Source organism: Silurus aristotelis, assembly GCF_946808225.1.
Source record: "Silurus aristotelis genome assembly, chromosome: 4".
Taxonomy (NCBI): domain Eukaryota; kingdom Metazoa; phylum Chordata; class Actinopteri; order Siluriformes; family Siluridae; genus Silurus; species Silurus aristotelis.
This window is the reverse complement of record NC_139577.1, coordinates 4,886,917-4,899,542: the sequence shown is the minus strand read 5'-3', so window position 1 is coordinate 4,899,542 and position 12,626 is coordinate 4,886,917. Positions and strand designations below refer to the sequence as shown.

The 12,626-nt window shown below is 35.2% G+C and overlaps 2 long non-coding RNA genes across 2 annotated transcripts in view; one reads left to right on the top strand and one right to left on the bottom strand.

The window, feature by feature from the left end:
• Nucleotides 1-2,738, top strand: part of LOC310725568 — a 224,887-nt gene extending 222,149 nt beyond the window's left edge. Inside the window, exon 2 of the long non-coding RNA XR_014533431.1 lies at nucleotides 2,519-2,738. This is a non-coding gene — a long non-coding RNA (uncharacterized lncRNA). The remainder of the gene's footprint in view (nucleotides 1-2,518) is intronic.
• Nucleotides 2,739-7,566: 4,828 nt separating this feature from the next.
• Nucleotides 7,567-12,626, bottom strand: part of LOC310725549 — an 87,928-nt gene continuing 82,868 nt past the window's right edge. Inside the window, exon 3 of the long non-coding RNA XR_014533412.1 lies at nucleotides 7,567-7,908. This is a non-coding gene — a long non-coding RNA (uncharacterized lncRNA). The remainder of the gene's footprint in view (nucleotides 7,909-12,626) is intronic.

Genomic DNA, 12,626 nt, shown 5'->3' with positions numbered 1-12,626 from the left:
CTATTTCATTCGTTCATTTTTTTTTATTTATTCACTGAAGCATTTGCAGCATCAGAAACAGCATTAATTCTCAATTCCTAGGCAAGGTCCTCTCATGAATATGCTCATGCAACAATTATGAGGAGTTTTTAATAATTACAGAGTATGATGAGAGGTCGAGTTAGGTGGTTATAACTTTTCTCAAGATTTCATTATGTATTAAAAATAAAACCACAAAAATTGTCTGGCTCGAAATAATTTTTTTGAATGTTATGCAAATTGTGACCGCATCAGTCCTGGAATGTAATATAATATGAGCTTATAGGAAATTACTGGGAAGACGAGTAAGTGAGAGTATGAGATTCATGAGTACAATATATGTACGTATATAATTCAAGTAGTAACTCCAATAATTAGCATACAAAAAAAATCTTTGTTTAGTCCATTTAACTACACACAGAGCATTGTGTTTTCCCACGGACCATTATTATTGATGCACTAAACGCAAAACTCTGGAGTGCTATACAGGTAGTCGTCAACTTACAATCACAATTGGGACCGACAAATCGGTCGTAACATAGGTTGTAAGTCGACGACTACCTGTAGATAGGTGAACACAAAAGGTGCTGCACAATGAAAAACAGGGAGGAGAAAGGAGAAGATTTATATGAAAGCCCGTTTCTGCCACATAGGAAAAGGTTTGTCTAATTCTGAATTTTTTCAATCGCAATTCTGAGGGTTTTTTTCCTTGTAATTCCGGCTTTATTTCTCACATTTCCGACTTTATTTCTCGCAATTCCAACTTTTTTTTAACCAATCATGCAGCATCACCCTCTCTGTAGTGCCAGAAAGTTACACTCATATTTTGATGTAATATGGAAATTTTATGCATTAAATGGGTTTAGTTTTGACAGATATTCTTGTATGGAATTTCACCAATGAAATGTATTTTTTTCTAAAAAGGAAATAAATTACATGTTAATATATACACACACACACACACACACACACCAACCAGGCATAGCAGTATGACATGTGACAACATTATGACCAGTGAAGTGAATAACACTGAATATCTTTTCTTCATGGCACCTGTTAGTATGTGGGATATATTTGCCAGCAAGTGAACATTTTGTTCTCAATGTTGATGTGTTAAAAGCAGGAAAAATGGACAAGCGTAAGGATTTGAGCGAGTTTGACACGGGACAAATTGTGACGCCTAGACGACTGGGTCAGAGCATCTCCAAACCTGCAGCTCTTGTGTGGTGTTCCCGGTCTGCAGTAGTCAATATCTATCAAAAATGTACAACATGCAAACAAATAAATGAACAAGAGTGAACAGCACTTGACTTGCAAAATGTTTCTTAATAACGCCAGCTTAGACCTGTATTGATTCTCGTAGCTTACATAATTGGCTAGGCAAGTCAAATTCTAACTAATGGTTTTAGTCTCCTTCAATGGAACTTACAAGTGCATAGAGGTATTGAAGGTAATGGTGCTGGAACTTCCCACTATTGATTGCAACTTCACCAAACACATCCTGTTGAATAAGAAAAGTACCTTCTTCTTGTATTATGGAAAATAGAGGTTGGGAAAAAGTCCTGTCAATGTCAGTATACATGGGAGCCCTTTAAATTCTGTAAAAAACATTACACACATGACTCCTTTTACAGATGTTGTGCTTAACCTATTCATATCAAATCTCATTGTGATGTTCCTTTAAAAAATGGCATCAGTGTACATGAGAAAGAAACTTCCTTATTTTGATTAAACACCATTATTCAGATCACATGTACATATTTAATGAGGATGCAAACACCAACTCTGAAATTGTTGAACCGAGAGAGGCGCCAAAAAGTAAAATCCGGCACAGTGCAACAAAGATACCAGGCTCTCCATTAAAAAGACACAGATTATTGCATTGTGTTTTAAAAAAGCTCTATGATTGCGCTTTCATGCTTGCCATTTGCATGTTTCATTTTACGGTGGTGCGTTTGTAGCCCTGTTAAATAACAAAAGAATCGGAAAAAAGCAAAGGAAGGAAAGAGCATGGCATCTGTTAATGCTTTCAGCGATACATCACTCTGTTAGATTCCATTTGTGTCGGAATTAATTGGTTTGTGTGGACGGGTAATGAAGGAAAATGGCAGTGTTTATCGTCACACACCCGTCATAAAAAAAAAAAAATGTTTGCCTGCCAGGCTGCTGACATTTGCACGATGTTCAAAAACAGAGGTGGCTTTATTTTGGGGGAACAAATAAACCTATGAAATGGATTTTGGAGAGCTGTTCAGATTGCTATATACATTTTCTTCATATAGTGAAATATTTTCTGTTAATGTGTCTACGATTCGTTTTGTTTTAAAATATAGTACTTCTTTATTAAAAGCATGGCCTTATTGCTCTATTTTTATACCCCATGTGATTACAGTAATTTCCGGACTATAAAACGCACCCATATATATAAGCCGCACCCACTGAATTTGACAAAGATTTTTATTTGAAACATAAATAAGCCGCACCTGTCTATAAGCCGCAGTGTCTACACTGAAACTAATGAACTTTACACAGGATTTAACAAAAGACAGTGTCTGTTACAAGGTGTAACGGGTGAAATATGTTGCGCTTCCTTTAAGAGCATAGCGGTATTTTAGGAATAGCCTGCTGCCGCATTTTTCTGCGATTACTGCATGTGTGGAGACCGAGGAATATGTCCTTATTATTTTCTGATGCTCATTTCTAAGTTTCTTTGACTAACCCGTAACGCTGTTGCCAAGAATAATAAAAAAGCACGAGTTTTGGAAACCTGTCTGTGCTTATATGATTTCTGTTGCAACTGGAGTTAGCGAGCTCTCCCTTCACCCAGACTCAACACGTTACAACGGCTTGTATCTAAACAGTAGCCTACCAAGAAAATCATTGTTCACTGTCTTCCTAATTCCTTTCACAACTATTTCTCTCGGGAGTTTATCTTTTGGCATCGTCGTGCGTTTAAGAAAAACGTTTTTTCTCCTGATGCCGTGCAGCTCAGAACACAGGTGAGGTGCGTTTTTTCGTTTCCGTTCAGAAATTTCATTGGTCTAATGTTATGGGGGTTCAGTTTTTTTGGCTTGAAGTTTGTGAAACCGGGAAAAACCCAGGCAAAATTCATAAATAAGCCGCTTCGTTGTTTAAGCGGCTTATAGTCCGATAAATACGGTACCTGCCCATTTTAACACATCAAAATTTTTAACTACTTGCAGAGCAAGTACATGTTTTTTGTTTTTAGTTTTGTCTGAAATTGGATATAGTTTTACCACTTTTTTTTTTTTTTATCCACAATACAGATCCACAATACAAAAGGTGCTTCACTGTTGTTTATTAAATGCTTACCTACAGATTTGAATGCAAAGCATATGCTTTAAGGTCAAAAGACGGTGCAGTAAAACAGATTGTGGCTCATGAACCCAGTTCAGAGTCAAAAGTTGTCCAGAATAAGAATGGCAATAGACACCCAAGGCTATGCCAACTGTTCTGCACTACAGTACCAATACAAACATTTAGCCTTATGAAATTCATGCTAGGAATTCCTGCACAAAAAATTTTTTTTTGGTTTCATGGATTCAAAAATGGTTTTTGGTTTCATGGTTTCATGCTACAAAGGCAATCTGAGCTTTGTGAAGCCATATAAGAATAAAAAGCATGTGGAGCTGTTTAAGTATGATGACATTTAAATGTTGGTTATGACTTATGATTATGATTATTCAAGGCTTTAACTGTTTAGTTGATTTATTTTTAAAAAAAAGCTTGAATTATTCTATAAGTGTGGGTCCAAATATACATATCTTTCCAAGGGCTGAAATGATTAGCACACGGAATACATAATATTAGTTCAGTCAAGAGGACCAGACGTTTTCAAAACGATTCAGATATTTATTAGACCTTTTGCTGATGAGGGTAATTTATTTCTTACAAGATGGTTAATGTGCTAACGGATAAGAGGAAGAAGCTAATTAGTCAGACTCCAACCACGTTAAACCAAGGGAAGTGTGAAAGCTAATGAGAAGTGCTGTGATGGCTTTTTCTGCCTCAGTGTGTTCAAGAAGATTCAGTTAGTCAGCCTGAGATCGCCATGTAGTACTGGTTTACATAAAGCTAAAACCCTTGTGAAGTAGAAAGAAAGGATATCATGTCCATATTAAACACACGGTCTTAGTCATGATCTTATATCTCTATTTTATCCTTAATAAAATCCCTTGTCACTGTAAATATCAGGAAATAAATATAACTGTAAACTAATTGCATTACATATCATACTTTAAAAAAAAACATTTATGAAAATAACTAGCAGCATCATGGCAGGTCACGTTTTATTGCCTATTATTTTAACATAATGTACTTTCAATGCATTTTATTCTGAAATTGGTGTGAGAAATAATACATTTTGGTGTGTGCAGTTTTTGTGACATTGTTGATATGATGTATACTCAGTAGACAGTACATCCTTGCAGTTCATAGCAGAGTCATCGCAAGACATAATACACATTTATTTTTATCTCAATATTGTTTTGACTAATTAGTAAAGAAATGTTTGTTTTTGTCTTCTAAACTAGCTTCGAGAACACCCACGAACACTCATTCCTTCTCAATACTCTGCCATAACCATGCAATCTTCGTTTCAGTAATGCACTCGGTGTATATAAATGATCCATGTTTATCAGCTGTAATTCGAGAACAATCTTTTTTTTTCTTTCCTTCTAATAGACCTCAGGGAAAAGCCTCCATTAAAGAGCGGGTAGGAGCGAATGAAGGTAGGGGAGGAACGGCGTCAAATTAAAATCGTTCAACATTCATCGACTAGCACCCGGACTGCTAATATGAACGTCCCAGCTGATAAGACTTTGAGAAGTTACTGCAGTTCACTCACTCATTTTGGATTGCTAAATGCCCCAAGCTGGAAATGAGAGGATAAATAGAAAAGAGTGAAAGATGATTGCTAATCAGTGAAGAGAGAGGAGGAGAGTAATTGGGCTAAAACAAGCTGCAATGTCACCAATTAGCCTGAAGAGTGGGAGAAGAGCATGAGCGCACTCTAATTAGAATTCGTGTTCTCGGAAATTAGCAGAGACCGAACTCCAAAAATCACTATTCGCGGGAAAAATGCCCGAAATGAGCTTTTTGAGGTAATGAGAGAGCCACTGCAGAAAACCCATCTGTTTATGAATACAAATTCAACTACAGATGCTGTGGCTCTTCTGCTTAGATCAGAGTTTAGCATTTAGTATATATTTTTAAAAAATTTATTGTGTTAAAATGTTACTATGTTACTGCCGTTTATGGACAAAGTGTCCAGACACCTGTATTTTCCAGCCATTTGTAGTTCTTTGGATGCGGTTGCATTAAATTCCTCCCTCTAGGGACTTAAACTAGGAGACCCAAACCTGTTCCTGCATTACAGCACCCCTGTGCAGGAATATCTTGAGATTCCTGCTAAAAAGTTTTAACCTCAACCCTACTAAAAACCTTTGGGATGAATTAAAATAAACATCTTTTGGTCAGCTAAAAGTATACACTACTCCACAATCCATTTCATACACATATTGTGTACAAGATCGTACGAATAATGATAACCGCAATGGCCTGATTGGTCTTGCTGTTTGTTTTGGCAAACGTGTATAAAAAAACTAAATGATACCATTTCCTTCAAACTGCATGCAACACAAACACTCGCAAACAAAGCGCAAGAATCAGTTCATTATGAAAGCTAATTGTCTCGATGTGTACATTTTCCTACAGTTTAGTGAAGCTTTGTTTTGTTTTTATCAACCTCAACTTTCTTACCAACCTCATTAAAAATGGACAAGTAAACAAAACCACCGCAGTCAATGATTTACTGTACTGTTCTAGATGCTTCTTAGTTCCAGTTGGGTGCTGTGTCCTTTTATGATCTCACAAATCTCATTAAATGAATGAGGAAAGAGATTAATGAATGGAACCACATTAAAATGCCAATAATTGAATTATTCTTATGAATTATAGCACCAGTTGTTCTAGATACTAGTAACACACTTAACAATGAGTATGCTATTTATTTATTTAACAAGCTAGGATACACATCAGTTTATATGACACAATATGCAATGTCATATATTAGGCGGGTACAATGTGATTCCCATATGTTTAATAACATTTCCAAATGAATAATACTTGTGATTCTTTTTTCTTTACTAGGAAATATCCTAAAAGATTAGCATTGAGAATTAGTATTATTTTGGCTAAGAAGATCAGAGTGCCAAGAAGTCAAGAGGTCAAGCAAGAAAAATATGGTGTTTCTTTAAAAAAAAAAAAAAAACAGCTGGTATTAATGAAATTAATTTTTTTAATCTATTGTACTACAGTGGAACCCGGTTATGTCGATGTCCTAGGGGGTTGCCAAAAAGCATCGAGATAACCGATGATCGAGATAAACGAAAATCAATATGGCGGCAATATATTAACGTGCTTGAAATTTCTGTATGTACATGATGTGCGTTAATAAATGATAATGTGCATGCACGTGTTTTTAGAGGTTTTTTTTTTTTTTTAACACAACAGCGTTGCCATGATTTGTTTGATGAAGGCATGCTATAAAAATACATACAGTACATGTTTGTTAACTGTCAGGAATCCACTTGCCACGCCCCCTTCGGCGCCCCCTTCGGCGTGGCAGGTGTTTTTTCGGCCGCTTTCTCTGAAGCTCTCGGCTTTCATCGAGACAAAGCGAGACTTTGGCGGTTCCACTTCAAAAATGTCGACTTAATAGGGTTGTTGAGTTAACCGAGGTCGAGATAAGTGGGTTCCACTGTATATTCAAAACACGGTGGCAAAATGTTTTAATGAAATGCGTAGATTTCAATAATAAGCTTTAAAACAAACAATGTTATTGTCTAGAATTTGCCAGTTTGAATCATGATGTCACCGCCATCAATGTCCACAAGTTTAAGAGACTAAAACTGGCCATGTTATCGGAGTAGGAGGGCTGATATACTTTCCCTCCCTGGTCATTTACAGCAAAACAAGCCATATGAATTTCCGCACATCATCAATAAAACAAGATCGAAACTCAAATGTGGTTAAAACTTTTAAGGCAAGTTTGTAGCTTAAGCTTAAGACCATTGGTTACTACAATAACTCCATTTTACATTATACATAAAGCAAAAACTTTAAACTTAACTTATAGAACCTCTAGAGCTAAATGAGACACACTCAGCACTAATAATATATATTGTTTTGCCGATTTGTTCAAGGCTAAATTTAAAGCTTTAAGCTTTAAAAGCAGATGCAACAGACACCAAATGTCTCAGCATATTAACTACAATAGGTGTTAAATCGATTTCTTCTTCAAAACCTGTTTATTTTAAACACTTAGACACCACGTATTATTATTATTTTTTCTTTCTGTCTTCATGATTGCATTAATTAGTCCTAACGAGTTTCAAATTAAATTCAAATAATTTAGCAAAATAAATAATCTTCAAAATAATTGTCCTCATTTGAAACCTAATAAATAAATATTGAATTAATAAATCTGTTTTACTTTCACAGTCAAACTAAAGGTCTCCAGTCCACAAGCTGTAATGCAATATTAAAATATTAAAATGTCAAACTTTTCTGCTTGGAGTGCTTCTTGCTAAACAGAAAATGGCCCAGAGAATAGCAAGCTAATGCATAACAGCATTACATAACCAATATAGCAAACCTGTAGATAAAGATTTGAATTATGTAAGGTGCATGGACACTGTGGCTGATTAGAAACTAAAAAACTTCAAGTGGTCCATTTATTCCTGTGCTGCAGTGATGGGTTGAAGACCATATGTTCGGTTTTACATAACTAATCAGACTCCACACTCTCCTGAGTGAGAATCCAATAGCCACTGTCACGTTATGTTTACAACTCTGTAAATCTGCAGTCTGGAAAGAGGAGAGAGAGAGAGAGAGAGAGAGAGAGAGAGAGAGAGAGAGAGAGAGAGAGAAAGAGAAAACTAAATGTCAGATTCTATTAATGTAATATTTTTAAGTGCAAACATGGTTTTAAAGTTAATAGCAAAAACACTCTACATTTCTATACAAAGAAGCATAAACAAAATGTAAATCAAATATCCTGCATCTGTTTGTGTAACTAAATTGCCAATATGCAGATTGGAAAGTAACAAATTACATTCGCTCGCGTTACTGTAATTAGGTAGTGTTTTAATTTCTAATTTTACTTAAGTATGTTTTTTTTTTTAAGTATTGTACTTAACTACATTTGAAATCAGATCCATTGGAGTAAAATAATAATGATAATGCAAGGAAAAAAAACGCACCTTGGAAACTACTTCACCGATTGATTGATGAGTGGAAGAAAAAACACACTAAACTCACAAGAAAGATAAGAAAAACAGATGCCAGTGATGCAGACCAAGCTGAAAGTGTTGTATCAAAAATTGTTGGTGTTTACGATCAGAATTCTTAATCTGCATTTGCGATTTCTCTCATTATAATAGAGGACAATATAACAGATGTTATTTATTGACTTCACTTTTTACATTTTACTTTATACATTTTTGTTATTGCACTCTCGTTTTAAAGGTGTTCCTTCAATCAACTAGCTTACATCCACCTGTTAAAAATAAGCGTTAAAAATAAGTTACTTTTTACTGAGTACATTTTAAATGAGCTACTTTTTACTTTTACTTTACTTGTACTTAAGTAAAATTTTATTGAACAATAATAGTAACTTTTACTTAAGTAGAAAATTGTTCCACCTTTGCCAATATGTGCATGTATTTGTGGCAAATTGGGAAAACAATTAGTTTTGTTATATTGTTCTGGAACATTCTTGAACTGAAAGTATTTTCCCAGGCCACCATACATATACACAAGAAAGACAAAATGGACATTTGTGCTCAAAGGTGTTAGTAGAGTCAGGTACTGATGTAGGTCAGGTGAGGAAGCCTGGGGTGCAAAGTTATAATTCATCCCAAAGGTGTTCAATTGTTTTTAGATCAGAGCTCTATAGCAGGAGATCTTCCACTCCTGTCAGGAACACGAGTAAAATGACCCAAATGCAAATCATCATCACGATTTTCTTTAATAAGACGAGGCAGGGGAACGCAGACTATCCAAACTGGAAAGCACATGAAACAAAAACTTACGAGCACTTACTAACAGTAAGTAATACTAACAGTCGAAACTAAAGGCATTGAGTGTCTGGGGATGAAGGAGAGCACTGAGAAAATGGCCTGAAAATTGAGAGAGAAGTCCGCAATTAGTCAGAGATCCAGAGTCGGCAAAAACAAAAAAATCTGAGTGCAAGGGGCGGAGGCGTGAGTTCCAGTAAAAATGGAGATGCAAAACCGAAGAAAGAAATCTGAAAGGGAGAAAACGAGAGCTGGAAGGTCTCAAAAAAGCAGGGAGCTGACGAGACAATCTGGCAGGGAACACAAGGAATTGGCGTTTCTTTAGACCGCAGGAAGATGCTCTCCTAGTTCAAGTGTTTGGAAAAATTTGATGCTACAATGCATCCAAAGACATCCTATACAATTGTGTGCCTCCAACTTTGTGGTACCCGTTTGGGAAAAGAACCACATTTGGCTGGAAAAGTCAGGTGGTCAGAACAATACTTATATATCCATATAATTCATGTTGAATATTGACCTGTATATGAACTAGTAAAGTAGTATATAAATTATACTTTATTTATAATTGTAATAAAGTTCAATTGTATAAAATCATTTTCTCTTGACCGTTCACGTGTTTATCAGCACCTGACAAAATCACATGGGAGGCATGTTAAATATGTTGTAAGCAAAGAGAGTAAATTGTGTGCATTGGGACAAAAAGTGTGTGGAAAAATCATGCATGATGTGCAGAAGGAGGGAAAAAAGTGCTTTTAAGTCCTTAAGTGATTGTCTCCCCAGTGTAATGGGCTGATGGTCAGAAAAAAACCTATAGGGAGGAAAAAAAAAAAAGTGTATGGAGAAAAGCTGATTTCTCCATCTGGATGGTGAAAAGCCATTAGTGAGGCGATCAGGTGGTTACGCCTCCTTTCTCCTCCATTAAAGAAGTGCACTCAGGCTTCCCTCTGCTTTCCTTTACTCCTCTTTCTGCAGCCTTCACCATAAAGACAACGCTGAAGTCTGACCTTATATTTACAACAGCCGCAGTGCTCAGTGGTGCTGCAACAGGATTTAGTCCCTTTATGAGCGTGTGTGTGTGTGTGTGTGTGTGTGTGTGTGTGTGTGTGTGTGCGTGTGAGAAAGAGATGCCTGAAGTTGTGACAAACAGTAGCATGTATATGTTGTATTCACTGAATAAACATAAACACGTACGTGTATGTATCTGCATAATTCTTGACCCAAAAGGCCAGGAGTGTTTAGCTATCATCAGCATTCTCTCTCTGCTTTTCCACTAATAACCCTCACTCCATCTTTCCATTAAAAAGCTCTTTCAGGAAATAAAGGAGCGTTTCTGGCTTGCTAGCTCAAGGATTTTCAGACCTTTTTTCCACCGACCTCGTATATCTCAGATATCAACAGAGGAATATTTAATGACCCGCAGGCTATGATCGATGACCATGCTTAATAAGACCATGGAGAATAGAGCACAATTGTGTTTTTTTCTCCCTTTCTTTACTTTTAAAGAGCAAAACTTTACTATCTAAAACCTTTGCACCATGTTTCATTGATATGGCATGAGTAGAGACAGCAAAGCAGCTGTTAGCACAAATCATAACACTGTTTTCGTCTCACTGGCTTAGAATAAATGAATATATCTATTTTATTGCGCAGAGCAGAGCGTAATCGAGCTTCCGAGCCACATCCGAGTCCTGCAGAGTCGGATACAACATCTTACATTGCTCTAGTGTTGCTGATGGCCGATGTGGAATGTCTTGCGCCAGTTCTAAATGAATTCGTTATGCAAAGTGTTACTAAGGACAAAGACGTTACAAAAGTAGGAGATCATCTAAATGGACCGCTTTAGTGTTATTCTTGGTATTATCTGTCCGAGCTGTTTTCGTGCTGCATGTGGTTTGTACTGTATGTAAAGAGGGATTGGTCATAGTTTGGCAACTGTCAGAAAAATCTCAACAAATAACAGAAGGAAAAAAAAGGTTGCTTTCTGGAGTATGATGGTTGCTACAAGATTACAGCAGCTCCTGTCAGGTCATATCAATACAGAATACAAAACTCTCCAGAAATAAGACATTTCAATGTCATGTTTAAAAAAAAAATACTAATTATAAAAAAAAAAAATTAAAAAAAAATTATATATATATATAATTTTTTATTTTTTTTTTTTTATATAGAATTTATTTTTTTTTTTTAAACATGACATTGAAATGTCTTATTTCTGGAGAGTTTTGTATTCTGTATTGATATGACCTGACAGGAGCTGCTGTAATCTTGTATATATATATATATATATATATATATATATATATATATATATATATATATATATATATATATATATAAAACGTTTGTGTTTCGAGGTGTTTAGTCTTTTTAGCCTCAAGAAAATGTCCACACATTCCACATATTTAAAAAAATAATTGATTTGATTTTATTAATTGGTTGTTTGTGTCTACATTATAACCTATAATAACTAATATTAATAACTTATTAATGCTTATTAGGGATGTCCTCAACTAAGGATTATATTGTGTGAAGTTTTGCCCATAGCCCGCTTATAGTCAAATTTTTTAAATAATATAAAATTATATATATATATATATATATATATATATATATATATATATATATATATATATATATATATATATATATATATAATTTATACAATTATTTTGGATCAGTAAACCTACAAAATAAATAGATATTTATTAAAAGTTTCTTTCTTTTTACATTTTTATTTATATATATATATATATATTTCTTGTTAAACTATAAACGTTCCATGATACAAAGCAGTAGAGTATCTAGTTCTCTGTATTGGGATGTGAATTGTATCACTTCTCAAGCTTGACCTTTTAGATTAAAGTACTCAATTGGGCATTTTGTTTTACTACTCAGTACAACTGAGAGGCCACATGGCTGTTTAATCCTCTCTGTTCACTACTAACCACTTTATTTAGATGTAGATCTTATTTAGATCTTCACGACAATGCAATGTACTTGTTAATCCTTAGTCCTGAAGTCCAACGGAGCAGATAAGAAACCTGATCTTTGTTGATATTGTCAGATGTGTCCAGGCTGTGATACAATTTAGAGACAGACGTTTTGTTACTAAAGGACAGACGTACCGTAGGCTGCCAGAAATGAGATTACCTTTTAATGACTTCTGCTGGAAAGGGGAAAAATGAGTGACTTCTGGAAATCAAATTACGGTAAATGCCTTATTCTTTGAGTGCCAGGGCCCAGACATAGGGGATAAAGTCATTGACTCAGCATCACGGTGGCAGGGAGGAGCAAGCAAGGAGCGATTACACTGCACACCATCGCAAAACCACTCTCAAAATAACCTTTTAATGGATGGCTATGTGAATTCCCAGAACATAAATAACAGAACAAAATATATTCTTTGTCCTAAAAAATATGAACAATTTCTATTGGATAAATAGTTATATTATATATTTATATTTATATTATATATTTATATACAGTACAGACCAAAAGTTTGGACAC